Source organism: Felis catus, chromosome E2 (genome assembly GCF_018350175.1).
Source record: "Felis catus isolate Fca126 chromosome E2, F.catus_Fca126_mat1.0, whole genome shotgun sequence".
NCBI classification, from domain to species: domain Eukaryota; kingdom Metazoa; phylum Chordata; class Mammalia; order Carnivora; family Felidae; genus Felis; species Felis catus.
The window spans coordinates 61,152,254-61,178,695 of record NC_058382.1 but is presented as its reverse complement, the minus strand read 5'-3'; the positions used below and the strand labels follow the sequence as shown (position 1 = coordinate 61,178,695).

At 52.0% G+C, this 26,442-nt stretch overlaps 1 protein-coding gene across 22 annotated transcripts in view; it reads left to right on the top strand.

Annotated features, from left to right (window-relative positions):
• The window catches only part of ANKRD11 (ankyrin repeat domain 11), a 178,631-nt gene that overhangs the window by 64,018 nt on the left and 88,171 nt on the right, over window positions 1-26,442 (top strand). For 17 of the 22 annotated variants that reach the window (XM_045046562.1, XM_045046563.1, XM_045046561.1 and 14 more), the window contains one exon: window positions 5,330-5,411. The exons of 1 other annotated variant lie outside the window; for it this stretch is intronic. The gene's annotated coding sequence lies outside the window, so the exon portion shown is untranslated. Of the gene's footprint in view, window positions 1-3,007; window positions 3,031-4,217; window positions 5,021-5,329; window positions 5,412-18,449; window positions 18,561-26,442 lie in introns of those variants that run through there. 4 more of the 22 variants (XM_045046558.1, XM_045046553.1, XM_045046548.1 and 1 more) reach the window with 4 other exon arrangements.

The following is a 26,442-nucleotide window of genomic DNA, read 5'->3' as shown; positions in this document are numbered from 1 at the left end:
ACCCCACGGGGCTGGGGTTGGGGCTGCAGTGCAGAGCGCCTGATCACAGGTTGCTCCTTCCACACATGCTTCCTGAGCTCTGTCCTCATTACACGACACAGTACAGTCGGCGAAACATGGAGCATCGGAGCTGAGCACGCCTGCTTCCGCTTGTCTCAGCTCCGTGGGGCGCCAGGTGGGTCCTCGCAGCCCTGCGCCTCCCCCAGCTCCCTCCCCACCCCTTAGGTTGTGTTGTGCCGTGCGTCCTAGGAGTCCAGCCGCCGTACAAAGTATTGCAGTGGGTTCATGTTCTCCATGAAAAGAATACATTGAAGGAAAATAGCGTATTTTTCTTTCTAAAGATTTTATTGTTAAGTAATCTCTACACCCAACTTGGGGCTCAAACTCATAACCCTGAGATCAAGAGTCTTTTACTCCACTGACCCCCTTTGGGAGTGTTTTGTTTTGTTTTGTTTTTTAAAGTTTATTTTTGAGAGAGAGAGAGAGACAGATGGAGACAGACATAGTGAGAGCAGGGGAGGAGCAGAGAGAGGGAGACACAGAATCTGAAGCAGGCTCCAGACTCTGAGCTGTCAGCACAGAGCCCAGTGTGGGGCTCGAACCTACGGACTGCGAGATCATGACCTGAGCTGAAGTCGGACGCTTTGACTGAGCCACCCAGGTGCTCCTGGGGGTGTGTTTCTAAAGGAAACAATGTTATGTTGTATATTGAAGGATCTTAAATTTTTAGGACTAAAGAGGTTTAGGGATTCTCAAATCTTAATCCCCTTGTTTTAGAGGTTGATAGTCTGAGGAGTTTCTCTCTGGTATTTAAAAAAAAATCACCCTTTTAGGAAAAGAAAAACCTGGAAAACTTTTGTAGTTCTGTAAGTTGCACTAGATAGGATGTTTAAAGGAAAACGTTTTTAAAAAATATGTATTTATTTTTGAGAGAGTGAGTGTGGGAGGGGTAGAGAGAGAGGGAGAGAGAAAATCCCAAGCAGGCTCCTTGCTGTCTGTCAGCACAGAGCCCGATCGATACAGGGGCTCAAACCCACGAACTGTGAGATCGTGACCTGAGCCGAAACCACGAGGCTTGACTGACTGAGCTCCCCCCGCACCCCCGGAGGAAAGCATTTTATAGCTGCACGCGACTCTGCCGATGTCTTAGTTCCTGCAGTCCACGAACACGGGAGTCCACGCACATAGGTCGTCTTTGGTTTCTTAAGGCAGAGTTTTCAGTGTGCAAGTCTTTGACCTCTTTGGGTAAATTTGTCCCTAAGTATTTTTTCTGATGCTGTTGTAAACCGTGTTTTCTTCATTTCCCTTTCAGATTTTGTTCTTGCCAGAGTATAGAAACGCAGCAGATTTGTGGACACTGATCTTGTATCCAGTAGCTTTGCTGCGTTGTGCTTTTGTGTGTGTGTGTGTGTGTGTGTGTGTGTGTGTGTGTGTGTGTGTATTCTTTGGGTTTTATGTTCCTTTTTCAAGGCGAATCTTCTAGCTGGACGGCCCCGTTCAGTTCAGGCTTTTGCTGTGCCTGGTGGAGGGTGGGTTCGTGCTTCCTGTCTGTGTCCCTGATGTGCTTGGTATGTGGCTTCTGTTAAGGTCTGTCTTCCATGGGCTCCAGGGGCGGGAGTAGAGAGCACTTGCCTAGAACGAGGGGAGCTGTTCCTGACTCTGAGTTCCTGTGTAACGGAAGATAGGCTGGTACACGGTGTCCCGTGGTCTGTCCTCAGGTTGTTCGCTTTCTAGGAGTAGAGCGGGTAAGCGTTGTGGGAGATTGCAAGTAAATGAGCCATCATTTTGCTGGAGCCTCTTCACACCAATGAGGTGGAACAGTCACCGCCCCCTTTTCTGTTATCTTCATGTTTCCATTGCCCGTGACCCTGTCATAAAATGGTGAGGTCAGCAGTGCACTCCAGAGATGGGCAGATACCGGCATATTCGTGTTTCTTTTGAGTTTTGCCCTTAGAGCATGATGCTGATTTGGAATTCGATGAGTTGGCTAAGAGCTGGAGATAACTGGTACTATTTCCTGACTTAGACCCTCAGAAAAGTTGTTTTTGTGTCCTCATTAATCAGGGTTTCAAGATGTGTGTGTGTGTGTGTGTGTGTGTGTGATGTCTGAAAGACCGTTCCTCGTGGTGACGTACCATATTGAGGGTGAGCAGGGAGTCGGGGTGCTGGGGAACCTCTTGAAAGGCAGCGCGGGGTGGTGGTTGGTGGAGTCTGGGTTGGTCCTGCCTGGGAAGAGCCGGCTGGTTTTGTTTTTGTTTTTTTAAAAAAATTTTTTTAGTGTTTATTTATTTTTGACAGAGAGAGAGAGAGAGAGAGAGAGAGCAAGCGAGCAGGGGAGGGGCAGAGAGAGAGGGAGACACAGAATCAGAAGCAGGCTCCAGGCTCTGAGCTGTCAGCATAGCGCCCGACGCAGGGCTCGAGCTCACAGACCGCGAGATCGTGACCTGAGCCGAAGTCGGACATTCAACCGACTGAGCCACCCAGGTTCCCCAAGCCAGCTGGTTTTGTACAGTGTGGTCTTGTACACTTCCTGTGATTGTGCCCTCCCCCGCCACGCCCCCCGTTCTCACAGTGCGTTCCCAGTCACTTTCTCTGCTTTGATTTCATGCTTTGATTCTCCTGATTTTCTGGAATTACCCAGTTTTTGGTCTACAGAGTTTCCCTTTTTTGATTTTCTTTATGGCTGTGCATCTGTTTATTTTAAAAACTAATTTTCAGGGCACCCGGGCGGCTCAGCCGATTTAGAGTCTGACTCTTGATTTCAGCTCACGTCACGGCCTCACAGTCCTGGGTATCCAGCCCTGAGCCGGGCTGCGCACTGAGCGGCGTGGAGCCTGCTTGGGAGTCTGTCTCTGTCTCTCTCACCGCCCCTCCCTCACTCACGCTCTCTCTCATAATAAATGAATAAAAAGTAAAGAATCTGTGTCATTTTTCTCACACAGACTGCACACATCAGACTTTGGCACTTGTGATTCTTGCCTTGTGCATCCTGCCAGTCCCGTCGGCGGGAACATCTCCCTGTTGCTTTAGGTGGGTTCTCCACGAGGCTGTGCGTCGTGACGGCCTTGCCCTCAGACAGGGGTGGGCCCCTGCCCCGTCTGTGGAATGCTTCCTCAGCCCCTCCCAGTCGCCCACCAGCTGTGTCGGACACTGGCTTTTCACGTTTACGAGGTCTTCGCCTGTGCTCTGTCCTCACTGATCTCTTTACTTCTCGGCGGGGGGGGGGGACGACATGGGGGGACGGACGTGCCCTGTGAACCCCTGTAGCTGTAAGCCTACAATAACCGTGTGGTCCGGTGCAGTTCTGTTTGACAACGGAGCCTGATTGTCGTGGCCGCAGGGGTTTTGATGTGAACATGTATGCTACATGAAGCTGTTTCCGTATCAGAATGTTTCTTCCATGTGCACTCCTCAGAAATGGGGTTTCTCTGTCAAAAGGCATAAATGTTTTGGAGGCTCTTAATTTGCATTGTCTTCCAGACATAATTGGGTTAATTCCTAAAGTATTTTCCCTTAGACTGATAAGACTTTTAGGCCAGAATTTAGGAGACCTGGGTGCTCTTTGCAACTTGCTTTGAATTCCCTGCATGACCATAGACAACTAAACCTGATTTGGTTTCCTTTTTTGTCAAATCGCAGGTGGATGTACAGCCCTGGTTCTCTGCCCTTCAGGGGGGTTTGTGACAGTGTCCCCAGACGTTCTGGTGGTCACAGCCTGGGGGGTGCTGCTGGCATCTGGTGGGCTCCAGGTCAGGACTGCTAGTCAGCACCTTCCTCCAGTGCCCAGGACGCAGAGGGTGACCTAGCCTTGAATGCCACTGCTGCTGAGTTTGAGAAACCTTGGATTAAGACTACCTCAGTTTTCTTCAACACTGTACTGGTAGATGTTGTTATTTGCTGTATTCCTGGTGTAGGCATTCATCATGCATTCTGTGTTGTTCTGTAACTTTTTTTTTAACGTTTATTTTATTTTTGAGAGAGAGAGAGAGAGAGAGAGAGAGAGCGAGCGTGCGAGCATAAGCAGGGGAGGATCAGAGAGACACACACACAGAATCCGAAGCAGGCTCCAGGCTCTGAGCTGTCATCACAGAGCCCGACATGGGGCTTGAACTCAGGAACTGTGAGGTCATGATCCGAGCTGAAGTCGGATGCTCAACTTACTGAGCCACCCAGATACCCCCGTAACTGTCTTTATAAGAAAATTGAAAAGCTTAATCACATACTTGTTGCTTTTCATTGAAACCAAGCTGTGTGGTGTACTGGAATTTGCTTTTCCTTGCTTGTGTTTATCAGTGCTTGAGGTTCGTGCTAGCTTCGAGAAACCCTGTGCAGGAATACAGGGACAGAAAACCCTTGCTCCGTGTTTGCAAACACACACCCAGCTGTAAGCACTGGCCAAGACACCACAGAGATCTTTAGCACCCTGAGGGTGGAACTTGGGATCCTGCTTCATGTGAATGCCGTGTCTGAGACAGAGCCTTCTCCTGCCTCTTGTCCACCAGTGTGAGTCCCGTAGTGACTCCATACTTTTGATGTGTTTGGAGACAGAAGAGAGTGTGATGTTCTGATGGGGTTGTGGAAAAAGGGTTGTGAGTTAGTGGTGTTTTTTCTTGTTACTGTCTTGGTTTATTCTTGAAGGTCTCAGAGCCCTCCTAGGAGATGATACAGTTTTATTCAGCCAGGTTTCTTCGTGATACTGTGCCGTAATCTCTCCTTTTCTTACTGACAAGGCCACAGCGGCCACTTGATTTATTTGTTAAGGTTCAGGCCTCCAGGTGGAGGCTGAACACGGGGTGGGGGGCAGCAGGTGCTGTGGGAGGCCAGTCATCGGGGCTCTGTGAGCCAGAGGGAGAATTTGCGTTTTCTTACCGCAACAGGATGTCCCTAGAAGATGCAAAATGCAGAACTTTGACAAAGCCTTAGTAATTGCGAGATTTCCGTCAAATTCCACGTAAAGAGAAAAGTCTCTGAATGGTCCCTTCGAGGTCCCAGTCCTGAAGCCCCATCTCCAAGGAGACCCGTAAGCCACTGAGGGTTCTTTCCTGAACCTGCCTCTCCGGGCACTGCTTTCCAGGAAGCATTACTGAGAACAGAGGTTCCCATTTGGATGGTGTCCTGACGCAAATCATCAAGCGCGAGCATCTTTCCTGGGCCCGTTCTCCCTTTGTGGCCCACACCAGCCAGACACACGTTTCAAACCCTCTTGTGCTTAGTTCTGTGACATGAAGGAAGCCGGCAGGGAAGTACGGGTTGCCCTTCATGGAGAGACTGAGATGAGACAGAGACCTGAGGTAGAGACGTATAAGCTGATGTTGCTCTCTCGTTTCAGAACACACAGCGCCGATCGGGGACGCGCCCCCTTGGATTTCAGATACAGTCTTCATCAGCGTCAGCTTTCAGCTATGGAATCGGTAAATATTTTATTGCACTGCTATTCATCAGTTTGTTATTTTCTTTGCTTTGTAAGAAGGGGCATGAAAATCATGCTGGACTTCCACGTGGGCCTTCTAGGGCTTGATAGTGCTGGCCGGGTGTTGTGGGGCTTGTTCTGGACCTCACTCAGATGAGGGTGTCTCCGAGAAGTGGTGGTGAACTGTGGGCTGATAACTGGCACTCTGGTATCCCAGTGACACGGTTCTGTGGAGCCCAGGCTGGTAGACTGGCCCGCGAAGGGGGTTTATTTCTGTTCAGCCTCTTTATTTTCATTGATTGATTAATTGATTGATTGATTGATTGACTGATAGAGAGCCTGAGCAGGGGAAAAGGGAGGAGGGTGGGAGGGAAAGAGGGAGAGAATCTCAGGCAGGCTCCACACTGAGCTTGGAGCCTGACATGGGGCTCGATCCCACGACCCCGGGGTCATGACCGAAGCCAAAAATCAAGAGTGACGCTCACCGGACTGGGCCACCCAGGGGCCCCTGCTCAACCTCTTTATCTAAAGTGCTCTGTGCTCAAGGGGTCTGGAGACCGTCGGGACCCTGTACCGACTACTTTGTTTTGTGCTCTGTACACATTGCATGAACACCTGGCGTGAAGAAGAGCTTTTTGAGTCTGAGGATTGTTCCCACCTCTGGGGGAAGCAGTGGGGGCCTGGCTGTGCTCAGGTCTGGTGTCCTGTGTGTTTGGGCAGCTACTGGCGGTATCCCTAGAAGTTTGAGGCCAGCTCTTCTGGTTGGTGGGTAAGGAGTGGGATCTTTGGCCAGGTTTCCCTGCTTACTTGCTGCTTCCTTCTGGGAACCACTGGCAAGGTTTTTGAGAGGAGGGGCAACTTTACCCCTGAAGACACCAAGTTCAGGTCCGGTGCAGCGTCTGTTGCTCCAGGACAGAGTCCCCTCCCCACCTTGGGGAGATTGTTGCGTTGGAAGGCATTTATTTCCTCTGGAGTGTAGATCGCTAACAATTGAAAAGAAAACTCTCGGTCGATTTTAGTGTCTCATCCCTACGCCAGGCATTAGTGTCTTAAAGTGGACCATCCAAAGATGTGTTAACCCATTTTGCATTGTTGTTCCTAGCAGACATGAAAGAGACCTTTCCCTCTGTGTCTTTGGTGTGGAGTGTCCTTTATCTCAGCCATCACTGAATCAGGCCTCGTGGAAGCTTCCTGGCCTGTCCCTTTGACTTGACCAAAGTATTTCCTTGGAAATGGTGATAAGGTTTGACGGCACGGGAATCTTGGATGTCCCTGAGAATAGGCCTCGAATTGTCCTCCCTTAATCTGCAGGATGGTTAATGCTTAGAAAGAAGCCAGTGTGGCCAGTGGAGGCGTCGCTGATCAGGTCGGGTGGTGGGGTGCTTTGTAACACCCTGCGGGGGGTTCCCCAGGGTAGTTTCCCTGGGGGGGGGTGGGATGTGTGTGTGTGGGAGGGGGGGCGTCATAGGCAGTGGGGCAGCCACGGAGAGACTAGGTCCAGGAGAGAAGGAAAAGGTGAGGCAGAGGGTGAACCGAACCCACTCACACCGGGAGGCTGAGCTCTGTGTTTGTTTGAAAACTGTAATATTGGTCTTAATTTATAAGGAGGAAAAAGGAAACACCACTTAAATTAGGGTTTTAGTAAGTCTTTGGTGATTCAAAATAATGTATTTCCTGATTAAAAGAAAACAAGTTACTAGCAACTCTTTGCCGGCAAATTCTTGGGCTGGCCCAGTGGTGTGGAGTTAATAGATGTGTTAAGATTTAGAAGGTTTTCAACATAGGCAGGATTGACTTTTTTGGCCATATCACAAGAATAACCCAGGGTGTCTCATGCCATTTATTACTTCCATGAACCATAAATACTCAGGTAATATTGACTGTGATAATCTTTTAACAAAAGACTGTTTAAAGAAAAGACTAGTGTTTGGATTGAATAAAGATAAAGGTTCCTGTTAATGTGAGGCGTGTTGTGGCTGCAGGGAGGCCGGGCCCCCTCTTGGGGAGTGGCCCCGCTGTGGCAGCAGGGCCAGGCCCACAGCAGTGTGTGCCGCTTGCTGAGGTCTGCCCTCCATGACCATTCCTGGAATCAAAAGGCAGAATCTGAAAAACAGAATGATTATAGGCTCTCTAGTAGTTTTTCACGGTGATTCACATCAGTAATTAATTTTCATTTTGACCCCCTAAGGTCGCATATGAGCCATTTAGGTCAGGTAGGAGAAGAGGTGGGCTTGCTAAATCCCAGAGTACTTAATCCCGTGCTCTCGTCTCTGTCCGAGCATCGTTTAGGCGCCCAGTTTGGATGGTTCTGGGCTGCTCCCGCCCTGAATTGTTTCAAGCATGACTCCGCTACAGGGTCTGAGACAGCCTGTGCTCTGTGACTTGGCTTTCTGCGTTCAGTCCTTGGGCTCCTCCCCTGTGAAGCGGTAATGGTGACACCCATCTTAAAGATTTCTTCTGAGATTAAGTGGCCCTGTAAATGGGAATAAAACTCTATGAAAATGTAAGCTTTAAAATAATCAGATAAGTTTTTAAACCTTTCTTTAGCATAAAGCTAGTTTCAGCTGACAGCTGGTGTGATTCTTGCTTTGTTAACATCTTTTTTTGGTAGAGGGTCCCTGCCTCTCCAGAGCAGGGCTCATAGCGGCTCCCACTTCACCAGGGGTAGGGGAGGGTAGGAGAGTGCACGTGAGTCAAACTTGTCTCCCGGCCCTGACCCCTGGCAGCGTAAGTGTTACACTCATGCTTGTTGAGAAACAGGAGTTCAGAATTATGTTTCCAAAAACAAAATAATTTCTGAAAGTAGCATGTTATAATAATAAAACTAGTGTTTTTTTTTTTTTAATATTTATTTATTTTTGGAAAAGCACAAGTGGGGGAGGGGGAGAGAGAGGGGGACAGAGGATCCAAAGTGGGCTCTGGGCTGATAGCAGCAAGCCCAGCATGGGGCTCGAACTCACGAACCACGAGACCACGACCTGAGCCGAAGTCTGACGCTCAGTGCGTTCACTGAGCCACCCAGGTGCCCCACAGGTAGTGTTTACATGAACAGAGGTGTAGATTTTAATGGTTTATTCTTTTAGTTTGAACACCTGTAAATAGGAAAAAATGGTCGCTTTGTGACTTGCCGAAACACTGAACTTGCAAGGCATAGTTTCAGGTTCCCTGGATGTGATGCTGAGCTGGGTGTCCGCGTAGGTGGTAATCACTGTGGAGAGGTGTGCATGGCTGCACTTGGCCTGTGTCCTCCAAGCACAGGGACCAGAAGTCTTGCGGATGGTAGAACCGGGTGCCCCTCTGCCGGCTGTCCGTGCACTGGCGACACCAGGGACCCCACCCGAGCAGCAAGCTTGGAGGGCGCCCTCCGGACCCAGAATACGATGCCATCCGGTATTGAAACACAGAGAAGCTCTCGTGAGTTTGTGTGGTAGGAGTGGAAGTTCTTCCTGACCTGACCGCCAGCCCGATGCGCCTTGGCTGTTAGCTGCAGTTCATGGTCACAGCACAAGCGGTTGCCCGTGAGCTCTACTTGCCGCCACGGACCGTGAGCAGTGCTGCGTTGGATTTGCAGGTTGTAAGGAACTTGTAGGTCCTGATGCTAATTCATTTGAGTTTTTAACAAAGAGGTTTTGCTAGGGTTTAAAAATAGATAACAAAGCACCCTTTGCTTGGTTATTAGATATGTTTAGCTAATTAATTGTGCCAGTATAATTTCCTGAATTTCTTAGCGTGATAAATTTTTATTGTGTATTTAGTTCTGGAGAATACTCTTTGACTAGGCTCCCTTCAACTACGTAAATTAGATGTCATTAGAATTAGAATTCATTAAACGCATGTTTTTTGGTTAATATAAAAATTAACAGTGTGTTCATGCACTTTTCCCCAGAAGCTTTTGCCGTCCCCACATGACAGTGCTTGCCAGCGGGTAGAACTTTGGTTCTCTCATTCCAAGGTACTTGGAAAGCTGGGAGAGTTCATGTGCCTAGGGCAAGGAGAGGGTGTGGAAAGTAAGCAGGTCCGAGCCGAAGGGGAAGGTCTGAGCCCATGCCCAAGCCTGCGCCCCAGCTGGGAGTTCTGCCTTTCTGGGCCTTTCCCTCTGGGTGTTTCTAGCTGGAATGGACTTCTGGGTTCTGTGAGCCCAAGCACACCGTTGGAAGGCAGGCATGTAGAGACACCTGTTTGGGCTCTGGGAAAGGTTTCTGGGCAGTTTGTGGTAACTCATTTGTTGTTCATATATGTTTTCCTTCCATTCTTAACTGTGAGGATTCTTGTGGAGTCTGTGTTTATTTTTTAATACCATCAAATTTTAAATCTCTTTAGATTTTCTCTGTGTGTTGTATTTGAGGGTGAAGACGTACGCTTATATCCCCCTTGGAGTAGGTGCTCCAGAAGTCCTGTTAAAAGTGAGCTGCATTTTTCCTGTAGAACAGCACTTGTCTTCCCTTCTTGCTTTGCCTTGTGGAACACGAGGGCGTCCTGTAACGCAGGGTGCCGGCTGTGTGCAGCTTAGAGAGGTCTGCTGCAGGACGTTCCATGCACGGCCCCCTGGGTCTTGGTGAGAAGAAGAAGAAGGCAGGAGGAAGGTGGAGGAGTGAGAGGGTTACGTGGGGAGCTGCCTGCCCGCTGGGCCTGAGAACTTAGTCTGTTCTCCATTCTAGAACACTGTCTTGATGGTCATCTGCATTGCCTGTTGGGAGAAGGAATTGGGGAGAGCCTTCTGTCACCTGACGGGCGGTGGTGGGGGTGAGAGGTGCGCCGTTCTGAGCTGGACGTCGTTCGGTTCAGCTGAGGCTGTGTCCTCTCTTCGATGCCACTCAGGCGTCCCCACAAATACCCAAAGAGGGATGCCAAAGATGGAGGGAGTGAAGCGCTGGCCAGGGTAGCAGGTTTGAGAAGAAAGCAGAACAGAAGAGTGGCCCTGCCCCTGGGCCTGTGATTGTACCAGCAAGTGCCGGGGGCGGGGGAGGGCAGGGGCTGGGCCGCATGGCCCTGGACCTGTGCACAGCCACGGCGGCGGGGCGGTGCCAGCACGGAGTCCTGAGCCTTGGGCCAGGCAGGTCCCCCTCCTGGGCACCTGGCTCGAAGGCAGCCGAGTGTGGAGGCCGGGCGGGCAGAGCATGTTGACTTTGGCAGTGGGCGGCTGCCAGGGCTCTGCTCGCCTCGCCGTGTGACCCGGCGTGGAAGGCTCTGCTTCCAAACACAGGTGCACTGTGCGTACGCATGCATTTTCTTCCTTGACACTGACTGCTCCGTGTTCTCTTTCGTAGCTCTGTGTCCCCTCCCCCTTCAGTCTAAGCTTGGATTTCCCCGCCTTGGGCCTGGGTGGAAGCTCCTGTGGGGCTTGGAGGACATTCTGCTTGGGCAAGAATAGGGAAAGAGGGAAAGAAGTAAGGGAAACGAGGAAAGGTTCTTTGGAAATGAAATGACACTTTCCTTTTAAAGCTTTTGACTTTGTTACCTTTTGTTAACGGATGGTTTTGTTTCTTGGAAAAAATAAACCCTGGGTCCCTTGTCCATCTCTGAACACCAGAAGGGAGCAGCATCGGTGTGAACCCTGGGTATTTTTGGAGGGCGGAAAGGCAGAAGGGTAATTTTGGGGGGCGGTGGGTGAAGACAGCGTTATCCTGCAGCTCCGGGCCTCTGGGGGCTGGTGGGGGCGGGGCGGGATACGCTCGCCTGGTGTCCGCCCCAGCTGGGCAGGCGTCCTGCACCTGCTCTGTGGGCCTGGCTGAGTCGCTCCCGCTGCTGCCTCTCCTGAGTCTTCTCCTCTGTCCATTTTCTTCATCTCCTGGATGCAGTCAGCCTCTTTACAGTTTGTTCTGGTTCATTTTTTGTTAGTGGGAACCAGAGTTAAACACTGCATCCTAGTGGCTGACAAGATGCTGCCTTGGAGGCAGGTGATCCCACAGGAGTGTCAGGTGGTGCTCAGGTGACCGGTCCGGGGCCTGTTTTGTGCTGACCTCGGCCCTGTAGCAGAGCAGCACGAAGCGTTGAGAAGTACTAAGGAGATGGAGACGCCCATTGAGGTGTGACCACATTTGATTGAAGAAACCCTGTGGAGCTCTAGGGTATCCTGGCCTGGAAACACCGTGTTTTAAACTTCAGTGTTATAATTAAAACTTCCATTCACATAAAGACCGATTTTCGTTCTTTTAAAAAGTTTGCAGTCTGGCTCACCTCCCCCGACACCGTCGGCGCCCGTTTTCTAATGTGCTTTTGCACTTTCGTGGGCAGAGCGACTTACAGGGGACCCGCGGGAATACCGGCCACAGCTCGTGGGGAAGGGACGGAGACACAGTGGGCCCCCGAGCACACTTGTGAATGGGGCGCTGCAGCCCGCTGGCTGGTCTTCAGCCTGGGATCACAGAGCCAGTCTTTGGGCCTGAGTTCCGTGGCCACAGACGTGTCTGGGGCAGACAGAGGTTTGTAGGTGAGCCTGGGGCGGTGTAGCTAGAGAAACTCTATTTTGACTGGTTTTTGTAGGAACAGCTATGATCAGGTGTGTCGGCTCACACTAAAAAAATCCCTTTGTGTTTGAAGCTCTTTCCTCTGAGTCCCCTGTTGCCTGGCCCTGTTCTGTGGGCTGGCTCTCTGGCGCCCTTCACCCAGGTCTGCTGTTCTTTGGGGTTTCTGTTCAGTCTTCCCCGGGAACCACCTCACCAGAGGCCAGGGTTGGGCTTCTGTATCCCCCACCTGTAGAGGAATCTCACTCCAGAGCACCTGCTGACTCGCATCTCCCACTTACCTCACTTTACATCCTCTTTCCCCCCTACTTTTCTTGGGTTTTCCCGAGAAAATAGGTAGCATTTTCCACATTAAAAAAAATTTTTTTTTGAATTTATTTATCTGTCAGCACAGAGCCTGATGTGGGGCTCGAACCCACGAGCCGTGAGACTGTGACCTGAGCTGAAGTCAGACTCTCAACCGACTGAACCACCCAGGTGCCCCTCCACACTTTTTCCCTAAGATTCTAGGCCTCAAAGATGTTGAACAGTAGGGTTTTCAAGGTGCCGTAGCTGATTGGTGGCAGAGTGAGCGTTCGAGTCTCGGGTCCCTACACGAACGCAAGAGATAGTTGTGTTAGCGTTTGACTTTAGGGAAGATAGGAGTAAGCTGGTGGGAAGGGTCAAGGTGTTGGCGTGTCCGGGAAGGGAGTAGGCCGTATGGATTTTCTGCAGCGGCTGGCTTTCCTGGGAACCCTCTTTTAAATTTGTCCCATGGTTGTGCCACGGGCACGTTTTCTCGTATTTAAGGTCTGTGCGTGGGGGGGTGGAGGGTGAAGTCTCATCCCCAGCACCTGATGCTCTCAAGCCTTTGGTCCTGGGTGGAAGTGATGCACTGAAAACGGGCCAGGTCCAGAACAAGGCCCGGGAGCAGAATCAGTGAAACCTGGGTCCAGGGTGAGGCCCATTTCTAAGGGCCTCCTGCCTGTCATCCTTTTCCTTCTCTGTTGTCCAGGGACCTGTCTGCTGGGTCTGGCCTTTTCTGCCTGGTCAGGCCACTTACCAGCGTGGGTGGCGCTTTGCATGCCTTTTCCCCTTGTCTCCATTCACCTGGCAGCCTGAGACAAGTAGACCTGGAAGGCTTGCCCCTGGCATTTACACAGTGCAGCCGCGTCCTGAGGGCCGTGGCCTCGTCCACGGAGAACCTCATACAGGCCTGCGGTGGCCGATGCCAGTGTGAGGTTTCCTGGCCGGCAGCTCACCCAGTGTTGGTTTGCTGACTGCGTGCACCCAATACTTTTGAACCGGAACCACACCCTCAGAGCCCTGCCAGCTGGGGCCGTGGTCGCACGCATGCACGTTTGTCTGGGAGTCCTTGCTGTTGGTGTCCGGGATCGACTTGAGGGGGAGTAGCACCAGCGTGTGTGTCTGTAGCTGCTGGGGGACAACCATGGTCTCCCCCACACTGTTCATGAGATCCTCGTCCATGACCGACCAGTCTGGCTTTTTTTTTTTTTTTTTTTTTTTAAATAAGTTAAATGAAGATGGAATGTTAGCCTGTGAACAAAGCCGTGAATTTCTCTGCTCTTTCTGTGCTGTCAGTGGCCCAGGGGCAGGGAGGGGGGCCGGGCCAGCGGGAGAGGCACGTGGCAGTGGTCAGTCCTGCTGGGCTCTCTGAGTTTCTCCCTGCCCATCCTCTCCCCGTCTGCTCTCTCCGCGCCCCTCACCGCTCCTCTCTGTGCTGTCTGCTGCTGCCTCCCGGAGCATCTTTGTTTTGGAACCGGCACACCCCAGTGGGGCACAGCCTGGTGGGGTGCACGGCTTTGTGTGGTGTCCTCGGTTGTGCTTGGTGAGCTCGGGGGAGACACTTAGGCCCGTCTTGTTGAAGGAAGTCTTTCTCCTGATCGTTCTGTGCGGGTGCTTGCTGCATGTTGCCTGCTCCAAGTCTGCCGTCCCACTGTGCGCTGTCCTTGCCCTTTCTGTCCCCCGAGGTCCTGAGCAGCAGGGGTGCGTCTGTCTCCCTCACCACAGTGTCCTTTATCCACAGCTCACGTCCTTCTGGGGGCTGTGAACTTCTGTTTCTCCTCCAGGATTGCCTGTAAGTTCAAGAGCACTCTGGGTGGTTCGTAACTGGGTTCCTTTTCCCCACTGCGGGGAGTGCCAGGGAGGTGGTCCTGTCCCTTGTTAATAAGCGTGTGCCCCTGCCTTTGTGTGAGGCCTGGAGACAGTGCTGTGGTCATAGTGTGGGTGTAAAATGGGTCTTCCTGGAGGCTGTCCTATATGTGCTAGTCCAGAGTAAGTGGACTTGTGACTCATTGCACTAACCCCTTGCTGTGTGTTTGTAATTAAGAAACAGAAAACAAAGTGCATAACTGGATTCAGGACCTTGGTGATTGTCTGGTTGAAGTTTTGCTGGAGACCAGTTGAGATTCACCATGATTCATCCAGTCTGGGGGAGGGCTGGGGGGGCACAGGAGGGCATAGCGCCCCAAGTGCCTGGGGTGTCTGGGTGGGTCCCGAGGACACTTTGGATACCCAGTGGCGCGTTTCCTGATAAGGAGCCGCAGGCACACACCTTGCCTTGAACGTAATCAGCTCTGTCCCCAGGAGGTGTGGCAGGGAAGTCACTGCTGTTTTGCAAATGTGCACTACAGTGTATTTTCTCTTTATTACCTAAGTAGGGCATCTATTATAAGCTGCTGAAAATTATTTGAGGGCACAGATTCTGGGGGAAGAGCTGCTCTGGGATTCATTTAGAAATAACTGTGGGGACAGGGCGCCTGGCTGGCTCAGTTGGATGAGTGTGCAGCTCTTCATCTGGGGGTTGTGAGTTCGAGCCCCACATTGGGCGTAGAGATGACTGAAAGTAAAATCTTAAAAAAGACAACGACTGTGAGGAAATGCTAAAGGAGAGAAATTTTCTTAGGTTTTCTCTCCCGCTTTGCCCAGGTGTCACCGGGCTGTGGCAGGCGGTGCGCAGGGAAGCTCCTGCCCTTGACCATGACCCAGGTGCCTCCTGGAGAGGAGAAACCATTAGATGCTGCTTTCCGCAAGTCTGACGTTCAGTTCTTTTAAAACGACACGCCGCATTTCCGGTGGTCCTGCCAAGGAGCGCACGTTGCCTGCTCCAGAGAAGGGAGTGCCAGCCAGGGCCCAGCAGTGCCCTGACGTGGCACTGTCTCCACCTGGGCTGTCAGAACAGCCCTGTGGGGTCGGGACCGGGGAGCACAGCCTCCGGCCTCGGTGCTCCTGAAACCCCGTGCTGGGGGGGTGTGGACTTGGGGATGCTCGGAGCGCCTCCCGCTCGGGGGTCCTCTCGGGGGCAGGGCTGCATCGGCCTCAGGACAGAGCGTGGCCTGCTGTTTGCCTCTGACCCTTTAACCTGATGCTTCGTTCCTGAAGGGCCTTAGAGGGACTGCGTGCGATGGTGTGCCCCGTGTCCCGTGACATCCGAGGAGCCTCACACAGGACCAGGTGTTCTCCCTTTGGCTCCCTTCCTGGGGCCTGTGCTGTGCAGGCTCACAGGTGCCTGGGGCGTCTGTGTTCCCAAGGCTGGGGCACCGCCGGCCCATAGGTCTGTGCCGACGACTGACTTTCTGGAGGACTCTCTTCCTCGGATGACTGTTCCCAGCGAGCCATGCTGCCCCCCAGTGAGGCCAGGCCTGCTGCTCCTCGCTTCTGGTCCTGTCATGGGTCTGGCTCCTGGTGCTGCGTCCCTGCGCCTCTCTGCGCCTCTCTGCCCCTCTCTGCGCCTCTCTGTGCCTCTCTGCCCCTCTCTGCGCCCTGCAGCACACACTCTCCACCCTCCCTGCAGGCTGTCGGCCTCTGTGCCTGGGTGCTTGACACTGTTGTTTGGGGAAGTACTTGTTTTTCTTTTTTCTTTTGGATCTGCAAAATTTTATTGAGCAAGAGCTGGAGAACTTTTACAATCTCAAATCATCAAGAAAAAAAAGATTAATCCATGTCAGTGATAAGGACAGAGAATAAGTTGAACAAACCAGGTCGTTTTGATGGAGAAGTACTTTTTAAGCCACTATCAGCTGCCTAATCCTGGCTGAACGTTTGTTAAGTTCCACAGATGTTGAACTGGAACTGAAATGTTGTTCAGTTTACCTGTAAACCTGGGGGATTTTGGCTTCTATGAAGGCGTCTCCCCCCGGGCAGCACAGACCGGTCCAGGACGTGAGGCCAGTTGGTTGGGACAGACCGGTTCTGAGTTCTCGTAGGGTCACCCTGAGACTGGCAAGTGACAGGGCCAGGCGGCGATTGTTTGAAAGCGTCCCTGTGCCTGGTGTGGGTTGGCACGTGTTGGGTATTCGACAGTCTGTCGAGAGCAGAGAGAGTGCGCATGTCGGGCCCAGGGCAGGGGGAGTCTTCCTGGCAGTGAGGGCTTCGCAGCAAGCGTTTTACCTCTCACACCGTGGAGCTCCAAGCATCGCTGCGCGCGTTACCGGAAAAGCATCGCTGCGGTTACCCACCGTCCAGCTCGTCTGGGTGACCCAGTCGGTGCGCTCTCCACAGCCGATGGGTGACGCCGCGGGGTCTCTGCTTTGTGCCTCCAGCCTGCCTCGCACCCCCCACCCGGAGTGTCCCCGCGTCCAGAGAGCCCGCGCTCGGGCCCCTCACAGTTTGCCAGACCTATGTGCTCCAGATTGTCGTTAATTTAAAACAGACCAAACGTAACTTGAGGTTGTTGCTTGGGGGGGGCTTGAAGGTGGACAGGGACTGGGGCAGGAGTGGGATTTGCGGTGAGCAGGGGCCGAGTTTCTCCTGCCCCTCCTGCATTTCTCCGCTCAGGTGTCTGCCCAGCAGCCTGAAGAGGTGTCCACCTCAGGAGACCCTCCCAGGGAGGGCAGCCCCAGACTGTGGCCTCCCTGGAGCCCCTGCGGGGCACCTCCTGGTCCACAGACGTGCAAGGCCCTGGCCGGGACCCCTTAGGAAGCTCACTTGAGTCTCTCCTGCAGTGTGCCCACGTCCACGGCACTTAGCTTCTCTCCCGGAGACTAGACTCGCGATTCTCCACCCCGGTTTAGAACACTTGGGGTTCACTGGGGGTTTTACCTGTTTCAAGATGTCACCAGATTCTCCGTAAACAATTTAACTGTATTCACTTGGTCACCACACAGAATGCCTTGTGGTCCTTTCTGGTCGGTTTTGGGAGTAGGCTCTGTATCCTGACTCAGCACCAGGATTGCCGCTCAGGCCTCCTTGCCTTCCTGTCTGGCCGGCAGAGTGCACATCACTGGAAGGAGGGCTGGCCTGGTGCTGGTAACCAGCCTGGGGCGACTTGGACCCAGTCAGCTCACTCCTCCTCGCCGCCCCCACGTAGACCTTCGTTTCCTCGTCTGTAAATTCGGAGACACCTGCGTTACAGGATTCTGGATCATTTTCATCTTGACATTCAGAGGATGTTACTGGGGTCGGGCTCACGAAAGGACGCTGTAAAATTTAAAATGGTGTCTCTTTCTTGCTGAGCAAAAAAGACGAAGTCAGAGACGTGCCTCAGCCAGAGGCCCCTAGGCTGGCTCCTTGTGTGCCTGACCTGTAGCCCGCAGGGCACGCTGTCTGGTCTCCACACACCTCAGTCAGAGGTGGCTGCATTTCCTGTCTCTGCAGGAGCGCCGGTGCGGAAAGGTCTAGCGGGTGGGGTCAGGCACACCTCCGTGGTGCCTGTGGAACAAGGCCATCTGGAGCCACCCCAAGGAGTCTGGAAGCCAGCGTTTCTTTTAAACACTCAGATTTTGTATGCGTACACCTTTTCTCTCGTCTCATCCAGGGGACAGTGTTCCCGGGCCCTGGCAGGCTGTGTGACGGAGGCGGGGCCTGGGTGGTGGCATCGCCACGCTCCTTTTGTTCCTGGGATCTGTCCTCATGCTGTGGGGCTCAGAAACCCTTTATGTTGTAAACACAGAGATGTCCGAAAAACTCTTGTCTGTATGTATAATAGGTATGTCTGTTAATAAAACATTTGTTTACTAATTGTACTTAAAAGCACGGATAATAAACCCACTGTATAACATGGTTTTGCTAAAACAACTACATTTTCTGAAATAAAAAGTTGGTTAAAGTAAGCAAAGAAAATGTGTAGTTGGAAGAGGGAAGAGTACTGGAATCATTTTGACTTAATTTTGGAGATGTTCTTTGAAACGACACCCACACTGCACAGACGGCTGTCTGCGTGCTGAAGGTCAGCAGTCCCGTGGAGCTCCCCTTGGCCAGGGGTGGGGGGCCGGAGGGCCGCTGCTCCTTGGAGCCCCCTGGTCTGTCTAGCCTTGTGACTGCGTCTTCCCTCGCGTTCAGTTCTGCAGCCGTGTGCGTTGGTGATGTGAGTTTGGGTTTGTGCTGAGTTACTTCGATCTTCCAGATGCTGACGTCCTGCCTCTCATTATGTCCAAGAGTCCCTCTCGTTTCTGCAGCCTCCCCCTCCTCAGATGAGCCTGAAAGCTGTCAGAAGCTGTCTGCGCATAGGTGGGGGGGGGGGGGGCGCGCGGGGAGGGGGTCGCCAAAATTCGAACATTTGACTGTGCATAAGTTTTGCACTGGCAGTAAATTAGGTGCTTTCCTTGTAATGGCGGTCTTGTTTTGTTATTTTCCAGACATGAGTTGCCAGATGCCACAGCAGGATAGCTGGAGTTTGCACGTCAGTCACTCTTACACATAAAACCCATGTGCCCTGGAAAAGTGTTTGTGCTGGAGACACCTGCTTGGTATACAGAAGTGCTTCCTGCATACTTCTCTGTCGCATAGGATATAAAAACCAGAAGCATAGAGACTTGGGATCTACTGAAATTAATAAGTATTGCTTTATCCTGGAGGTTCTTCAGCAAAATTCAGACCATCAACTTTGCATCATCAGTGCAAATATTACCCCAGCTAAAAATGCAGCGTTCCCCTGGGAGACGTTTTGAAAGGGCTGCAGAGGATCTGTAGGGTCCTCGAACCACACCTTGGAAACAGCTGTCTGAAGCTGTTTGTTTGGTCTCTGTGGGAAAATACAGCTCAACAAGCCACGTCTGCCTGTGTTTGTCTATCACTGAACACTTACAGGCTTAGGAGGGTCTGGTCGTGTATTTTCTCCCCACAGTACATGCGTTAGCCTACATTTTCAGAGGGCTCCTGACTCTGTGGACCCTGAGTGGTGAGCCCCTCGTGGAGCCCTCGTGGAAACGTAAAACTCTGCACCCTTGAAATGAGGCCGTGCAGATCATCTGTCTTTGGGCACGTGCCCATGGGCCCGGCGCACATCCGTGACTTGTGTGCGGCTCTCACAGAGCTCTTTTCCCTGCCTCTGACTGTGCCTTTGGCCGGCGCGGGCTGCGGCTGTGCACTGTCCTTCCCCGGGGCTCCCGCAGGCCCCTTGCGTGGCTCTTCCCTCCTCGGAGCCGACCCGTACCCGCTGTCCTAGACGGATTCTCTTGGGTTCCTTAAGTCATGTGCTTTCTCTCCGCTCACTTTAATCTTGTCTTTTAGGTCAACCTGGCCACTGGATTAAAAAATTTGTCTATGTTTTTCCAAATCTTGTGGATATTTAAAGATGACGTGGATTGCAATAACTTAAAATACATCATTACGTATTGCCAGTAAGAGAAATTGTTAAAGTTAGGAACTTCTGTGTACTCCACTTATATTAGTCTCTCTAAAAACTCCTTTCTCTGAATTGGCTGCGATGAGGCCGTGAATCAGACTTTCCATCGATGCTGGAGCTGATCTGCCTTAATTGGGAAGAAGGACCCTGGACCTTTTAGTCAGTACCTCAATAACTTCCTATTTTTGACTTTTTAGGCCAATTACTCTGAACTGTGATGTCAAATCCTGTACATATCTTCAAAATATGATTTCCATATAGGAAACGATCTTTTTCGGGTTTTTCCATATAGGAAAAGACTTTTTCTGTCAGAGGCATTTTTGTGTTGGCAAGAGTTCGTTGGTGGTTGAGAGCGGTGTGGCAGGCTTGGCGGGGTTGGGGCCCTCTGTTTTCCTTGACCCGGAAGCCCGGGTGGGGTTGTAGTCTTAGAATGTGGCCGCGTTGCGGGGTGGACCAGGGGGCCTGCTGTCCTGCAAGGACCCTTGAGCCCCTCCTCTCCGCGCTGGATTGTGCGCAAGGCTGCCGAGCGCCTGGCGGGAGTGTGCTGCGCGTCGGGACGTCGTGAAAGGGGCCGCGGAGCAGCGTCCCTGGGAGTTGCCAGCCTCGTCGGAGATGCACAATCAGAGCTGTGGGTCAGGACCCACTTCCCTTTTTGACAAATGGAGTTTGCGCTTTTCTTATTTGTAGCCCTCAGAATTCAATCCGTCTCTGTTTAGAGAACTTTCTTTTTTTTTTTAATTTTTTTTTTCAACTTTTTTAATTTATTTTTGGGACAGAGAGAGACAGAGCATGAATGGGGGAGGGGCAGAGAGAGAGGGAGACACAGAATCAGAAACAGGCTCCAGGCTCTGAGCCATCAGCCCAGAGCCCGATGCGGGGCTCGAACTCACGGACCGCGAGATTGTGACCTGGCTGAAGTCGGACGCTTAACCGACTGCGCCACCCAGGCGCCCCTAGAGAACTTTCTTTGTGATTCCTCTTAGGCATCAGTTTTTTTGTACACATAAAAATGGAACTTCTCGTTGACGTATTTCCTCCTGTTGAGTAAATATGTAGCCTCTGGTAGTGCAAGATGCCGTGTAAAAGCTGGCCGGGTCTCCAGGTGTGGCATGTGTTACCCAGAGTGCGCGCCGAGTGCCGGACCAGGAGGCGTCCTGAAGGGGGCTAAACAGGAGCATGTGTTACAAGAGGGCTGTGGGTCAGGGAGCCCGGGAGGCAGGCAAGAGTCTCTGACTCCATGGCTGCTCGGGGACTGAGGGCCTGAGGGAGGGCCTCCCAGAATGTGGGCTTGGAAGGAGGGCAAGCAGATCCTGAGGTGCGGCCACAGAAGGACAGTGGCGCCCTGTGGAGACAGGAGACACAGGAAGGAGGAGATGATTGGAGAAGCTGTGGTTTGGGCGCCATGGAGTTGAGGCGCCTGCGGGAAAAGGGGCCCTGGCAAGGGGTGTCCAGGGTTCGTGAGACCGTTCGGGACCGGACGTGTGCAGGTGCGTGTGTGGGCGCTTGTGCACACAGGGAGCAGGGGCAGGGAAATGAAGGGGGATTGGTTTATGACAGAACAAACCAGCAGACTCACCCTAGCATGACGTAATAATCTCAGCAAGCAGGTTTGATGTTTTTCTTTAAGAAATTAAAAGAAAGGTATACAAGTAATTTCTCCTGCCATCATAGATTCTTTGAACGGATAATGTGTCAGGATCCTAGGTCCTTTCCTGTTTTGGGAAATGAGATGCCTGTGTTCTAATCTGCACATTATTACACATGTAAACCTCGTAATAAGTGTAGCTCATACAGTCTTCGTGTTATTTTTCCCCATGCAATTTTAGGGTTTTCAAATAGTCTCAAGAAGCAAGAGCAAAGTTGTCTTTCAGACTGAAGCCCACTCCGAAGAATCCAAGAGCCACGTTTAATTTCCAAACATTTGTGGCGAGGCTTTAGTTTGAAACCCTATTTCGTAGTTGTTTTTGTTTGTTTCAGCTCGAAACAGGCCTTTCTTCTTTGTGGGCTGTGCCACCCCACCTCCTGTAAAGTTGACTTCCTTCAGGGGCGGGGGCGAGAGGGGTGGGCTCCACAGGGACAGAACAAGTGAACCTGAATGGAAGACGTCCCCAGGCTTCTCCTTGGCTGTAGCAGAGCTGAGTGAATTCAGACCCGAGGCACGCAGCTCTTGGGACAGGGCTCCGTCACACCCTTGGATGCCCCTTTGCTCATTCACTTCACTCATTTATGTGTCACCATGAACAGTTTTTAGTTTTTCCCAGCTTTTCCTGTATGGATTAAGCTACACCCTTGCCCCCTCTCCCCCTGACCCTGCCCCCTGATTCTTGCTGGAGTGGGGGAGGGGGCCTGGAGCAGATACAGGGTTGCGGGGGAAGTGCTTTTGGAATGGGTATGGGCTCGTGCCCATAGTTGCTTTGAGATAATTGTCTAGTCGTTCCTCAGAGTTGATGCTGAAGCATCTTGTTTACTTGGTTTTATCAAACTCAAGCTCTGTCAGATCTGAGGTCCATGAGGAAGGAGTAAATTGGTATCCAAATGCCTTTGCTAAATGGCATGACAGAGGGCCACTCATTTATTTCAGATGCTAGGAGGGGTCACCAGGGGAGGTCAGACACAGGTTCACTCTCAAGAATGTTTTGTTGCTTAGGTAACAGAATTGGCTAAAATCTGTTTCCAGTGGGTCGTCGTCCCCCCCCCCCCCCAACTTCGTGTTCAGAAAAAAGCACCCTTAAGGGAGTGTTCTGGTCCAGGAGTTCGGCATTCAGCAGCACAGGTAGGCCCTGGGCACGGGGCTGTCGATGACGACAAGCTTGGTGATGGTGTTGGGTCACTTCTGATGGCTGTCCCCTGCCAGATTAGAGACCAGCCTGTGCAGCCAGGTTCTGCGGTGCAGTCACGGCAGCCTGCAGGCCGATCCTCAGCGAATGTTCCTCAGTTGGGACCTGGGCACCTCAGCCTGTGCCCCATGCTGTCCTTTTGTTTAGAAAATGGGCCAAGAGGTCCACTATGAAGTTCTCAGAAAAGAAACAAACATGGTTTTTCTTATTTCCCTTTTCCACCTACTGTAGAAAATACAATAAAACACGAAAAGGGGGGAATCTACCCTAAACCCACTGTCCAGGTCACGAGTCTCATTACTGTCCTTCAGGGGTGGGCAGTCCCCCTCCTTACAGATGCTCTGTGGCGAGGTTGGTAGTTTTTGTGTATTTCTCTCTGCAGCTCTATCAGTTTCTGCTTCAGTTATCTTGAAGCTCAGTTGTTAGCGGCTCGTGCATTTGAGGCTGTCACAGCCTTGATGACTCTGCCTCTTTCTCACTATGAAGTGACCTTACCTCTGGTGATACTCTTGGCTCTGCTGTCTACTCTGATACTAAACTGCCTGTTCTCTCTTTTGACTAGGATTAGCATGCATCCTTTTCCATTTTTTTCAGATTAAACAGTTTGTCCTTATTTATTTTTAAAAGTTTATTTACTGGACACCTGGGTGGCTCAGTGGGTTAAGCGTCCGACTGCAGCTTGGGTCATGATCTCGTGGTTTGTGAGTTCGAGCCCTGCGTCGGGCTCTGTGCTGGCAGCTCGGAGCCTGGAGCCTGCTTTGGATTCTGTGTCTCCCTCTCTCTGCCCCTCCCCTGCTCATGCTCTCTTTCTCTCTCAAAAACAAATAATAAACATTAAAAAAAAAGTTTATTTACTTTGAGAGACGGAGAATGAGCAGAGGAGGAGCAGAAAGAGAGAGGGAGAGCGAGAATCCCAAGCGGGCTCCACACTGTGAGTGCAGAGCCGGACACAGGGCTCGAACCCACAAACTGAGATCATGACCTGAGCTGAGATCAAGGGTCCGACGCTTGACTGACTGAGTCCCCGGCCCCCCGCCAATTTGTCTCTATGTTTGAAGAGGGTTTCTTGTAGGCCACCTTGTCGGAGTTGGCTTTGCCTTTTAAAGACATCCAACTGGCAGCCTTTCCCGTTTAACAGGGGTTTAGACCACTGACACTTTCTGTGATTATTGACATGACTGGGCTTCAGCCTGCTGTCCAGTACCACGTACGTAGCATAAGAACCTGACAAAGGTACCTTTCCATGTCTCCTCACCCAGTCTCTTTGCAACTGTTTTCTTACACTTTGCTTTGCTATAGTAGCAAAACTCCATTCTAGATTGCCGTTGTTTTGTTTAAACAAGAGACCACCTACGAAAGGAAGTCTGAGGTGTTGGCTGTGTCGTTGCCATTTCTGGTGCCCCACTTTTCACGAAGACTCCTGTTTTCACCCAGTGTCCTCCTTCCAGCTGAAGGACCCCACCAACATTTCTTGTAGCGCCGTTCTGCTTCTCGTAGGTTCTTGAAGCTTCTGTATATCTGGAAAACTCTTTTTTTTTTTTTTAATTTATTAAAAAAAATTTTTTTTTAACGTTTATTTATTTTTGAGACAGAGAGAGACAGAGCATGAACAGACAGAGCATGAGGGTCAGAGAGAGGGAGACACAGAATCTGAAACAGGCTCCAGGCTCTAAGCTGTCAGCACAGAGCCCGACGCGGGGCCTGAACTCACTGACCGTGAGATCATGACCTGAGCCGAAGTCGGCCGCTTAACCGACTGAGCCACCAGGCGCCCCTCTAGCTGCTTTTTGGAGCCTGGGAGCCCAGATGTGCAGTAACGGACTAATGTCTGAGTCTGCTACTTTGGCCCTCTCTGTCAGCTCTGGGCTGGTTTCACTTGATTGGTTTTTCTTACTTTGTGTTGTGTTTTCTTTATTATGCCTGGGGGTATGTGTTATATTTCTTAAAATGCCTGGGGGTAATTTTTGGACACACCTTTTATTTTGGAAGACTTTCAGACTTCTGGAAAAGTTGTAAACATAATAGAGAATTCCTGTAAACCTCTCTCCCAGCTTCCCCTGGTAGCCAGCGTGTCACGTCACCACGGCACGTTCCTTAAAACAGCAGCCAGCATCAGTGCCTTGCTGCTCACCCCACCTGCAGACTTGATTCCCATTTCCTCCGTTCCTCCCTGACGTCCCTTCTCTGGCCCGAGCCCCACCCAGCACACTGAATCGTCCCGTGTCCTCGCTAAGCTTGGTTTCCTCTGGGCCGGACCGTTTCTCAGTCTCTTCTGGTCATTGTGACCTTGACGGTTTGGAGGAGCTCCAGCTAGTGTTTTGTAGGATGTCCTGTCTTTGGGTTTGTCTGATGCTTTCTTCGTAGACGGGGGTTTTGGTTTGGGGGAGAGAGGACCAGAGAGGGGCGTGCCCTCTCCTCGTATCCGGTCTGAGAGTGCATGCTGTCACCATGGCCTGTGGGTGCTAGCCTCGGCCGCCTGGCCACGGGGGCGACTGCCAGGTTCCTGCCCCATGCAGTCCTGGCCCCCTTCCGTCCCCTTCCTCCAGAGCAAGCCTGGAGCCCTGCGCCTGTGCAGGCGGAGGGGGGCATCTCGTGGGGAAGGCGTGTGTCTTCTAGCACATCTTTGTTTCTTTATGTCGGCACGTACGCGTATATGTTTTGTGCCGTTGTTCCAGCTTCCACGTCTAGGAGTATCTGGAGGCCAGGCATCCAGTTTTGCCTCCTTGGGTGCTTGCTACGCAGTCTCATGTTCCTGAAAATCTTCCTGAGCTTTGTTCTAGGATCCAGTTAGTTCTTGGAAACAGTTTGCTCCTTACAGGGCTTGCCTTTAGGATCTGTGAGGCAGGCCGGGGCCTGGCTCAGTTTTGGGCTAGACGGCCACCCCCACCCCCGGGCCTCTGCTGCTCTCTGGCCGTCGGAGCCCAGCAGGCCCTGCTTCTCGCCTGTAAGTGGTTCCTCGCCTGCTGGTGGTGAGCTGATTCCTGCTCGCCCAAGACCCCAGGGGGCTTCTACAGGCCTCTGGACGGTTTCCTTCAAACCGTGTCTTCTCGGATCTAAACATTTCCCGCTGACACGCACACGTAGCGTTCTGGCTTTTTAATCCTCTTGAGGATTTCTTGTAAACTCTGCTCATTTGGCAGACCTGCAGGCAAAGCTGAGACTGCTTTCGGTCTGTTTCATGTAATTTTACAAAGTATTGTTTCATTTTATAGCATTAAAAAGTAACTCAGCCGGGGGACTGGGGAGCCCGACCCTGAGAGCAGCGTGGAGCCTGGACCAGAGTGGGATGGTCACGTTGGAGTCAGGTCTGTGCTTTTTTAGTAGCGTGGCGTCTGTGGGTCTTTGGAGTTGGGGATAATTTTACTGTGATTACGTGTGATGGTAACATCAGGGGAAGCCCACTGAAAGGTATACAGGAACTCTGCGCTTTTGTAGTAAGTTTAAATTAGTTCAAAATAATTTTATTTTAAAGAACCCAGTAGGTGAGTGCAGGCTTTGTTCCCCCAACTGGCTGTTCACGGCAGTGGTCCACAAGCTGAGTACAGTCTTAATAGAAGTGCCTCAAACTCACAGCTGCACAGGGTGAACCCCGAAAGCCCCCACCCCCCCCCTCCCCTCAGGAGGCGGCTCGTGGTAGCCAGCAGCGGCCTCCTGCCCCTTGTCCCCGTGTTTACATTCCACCTGCATTACTCAGCAGACTTGCTGGGGTTTTCTTAACTTGGTGTCACGTCCCAGAAATGGTGTGCGCCTTTCCTCGCTTGGGCCTTGCTGCCCGATTGCGCCGGCCGGTCGGCCTGGCCCGTCTCTCCCCGCCCTTCTGGGTCAGCCTGTGGAGCCGCGCTTCCCACACGCCCTGTGTGCGCGTCGCACGCGCTCCACCCATCTGGATGGCTGTCTGTTGGTGCTTCACACGGCCTTCTGCGGCTTCTTTGCCCTCCAGGACGACGTGGAGGGCCCCCGGCGTGGACCGTGCGGGCGCCGGGAGGCTCTGCAAGGAAGGCGCTGTGTGGACGCGTCACGCAGCCCTTCCTGCCTGTTGACCTGGGGCGTCCTAGGGGTGATTCCGGCGTCTGGGGCACACGACTGTGAGTAGACGTCCCCTTGCCTGCAGCCTGGCCAGTGATGGAACGGGGTCCTCACCTCGGGCTTCCATTTTAGGAACTCGCT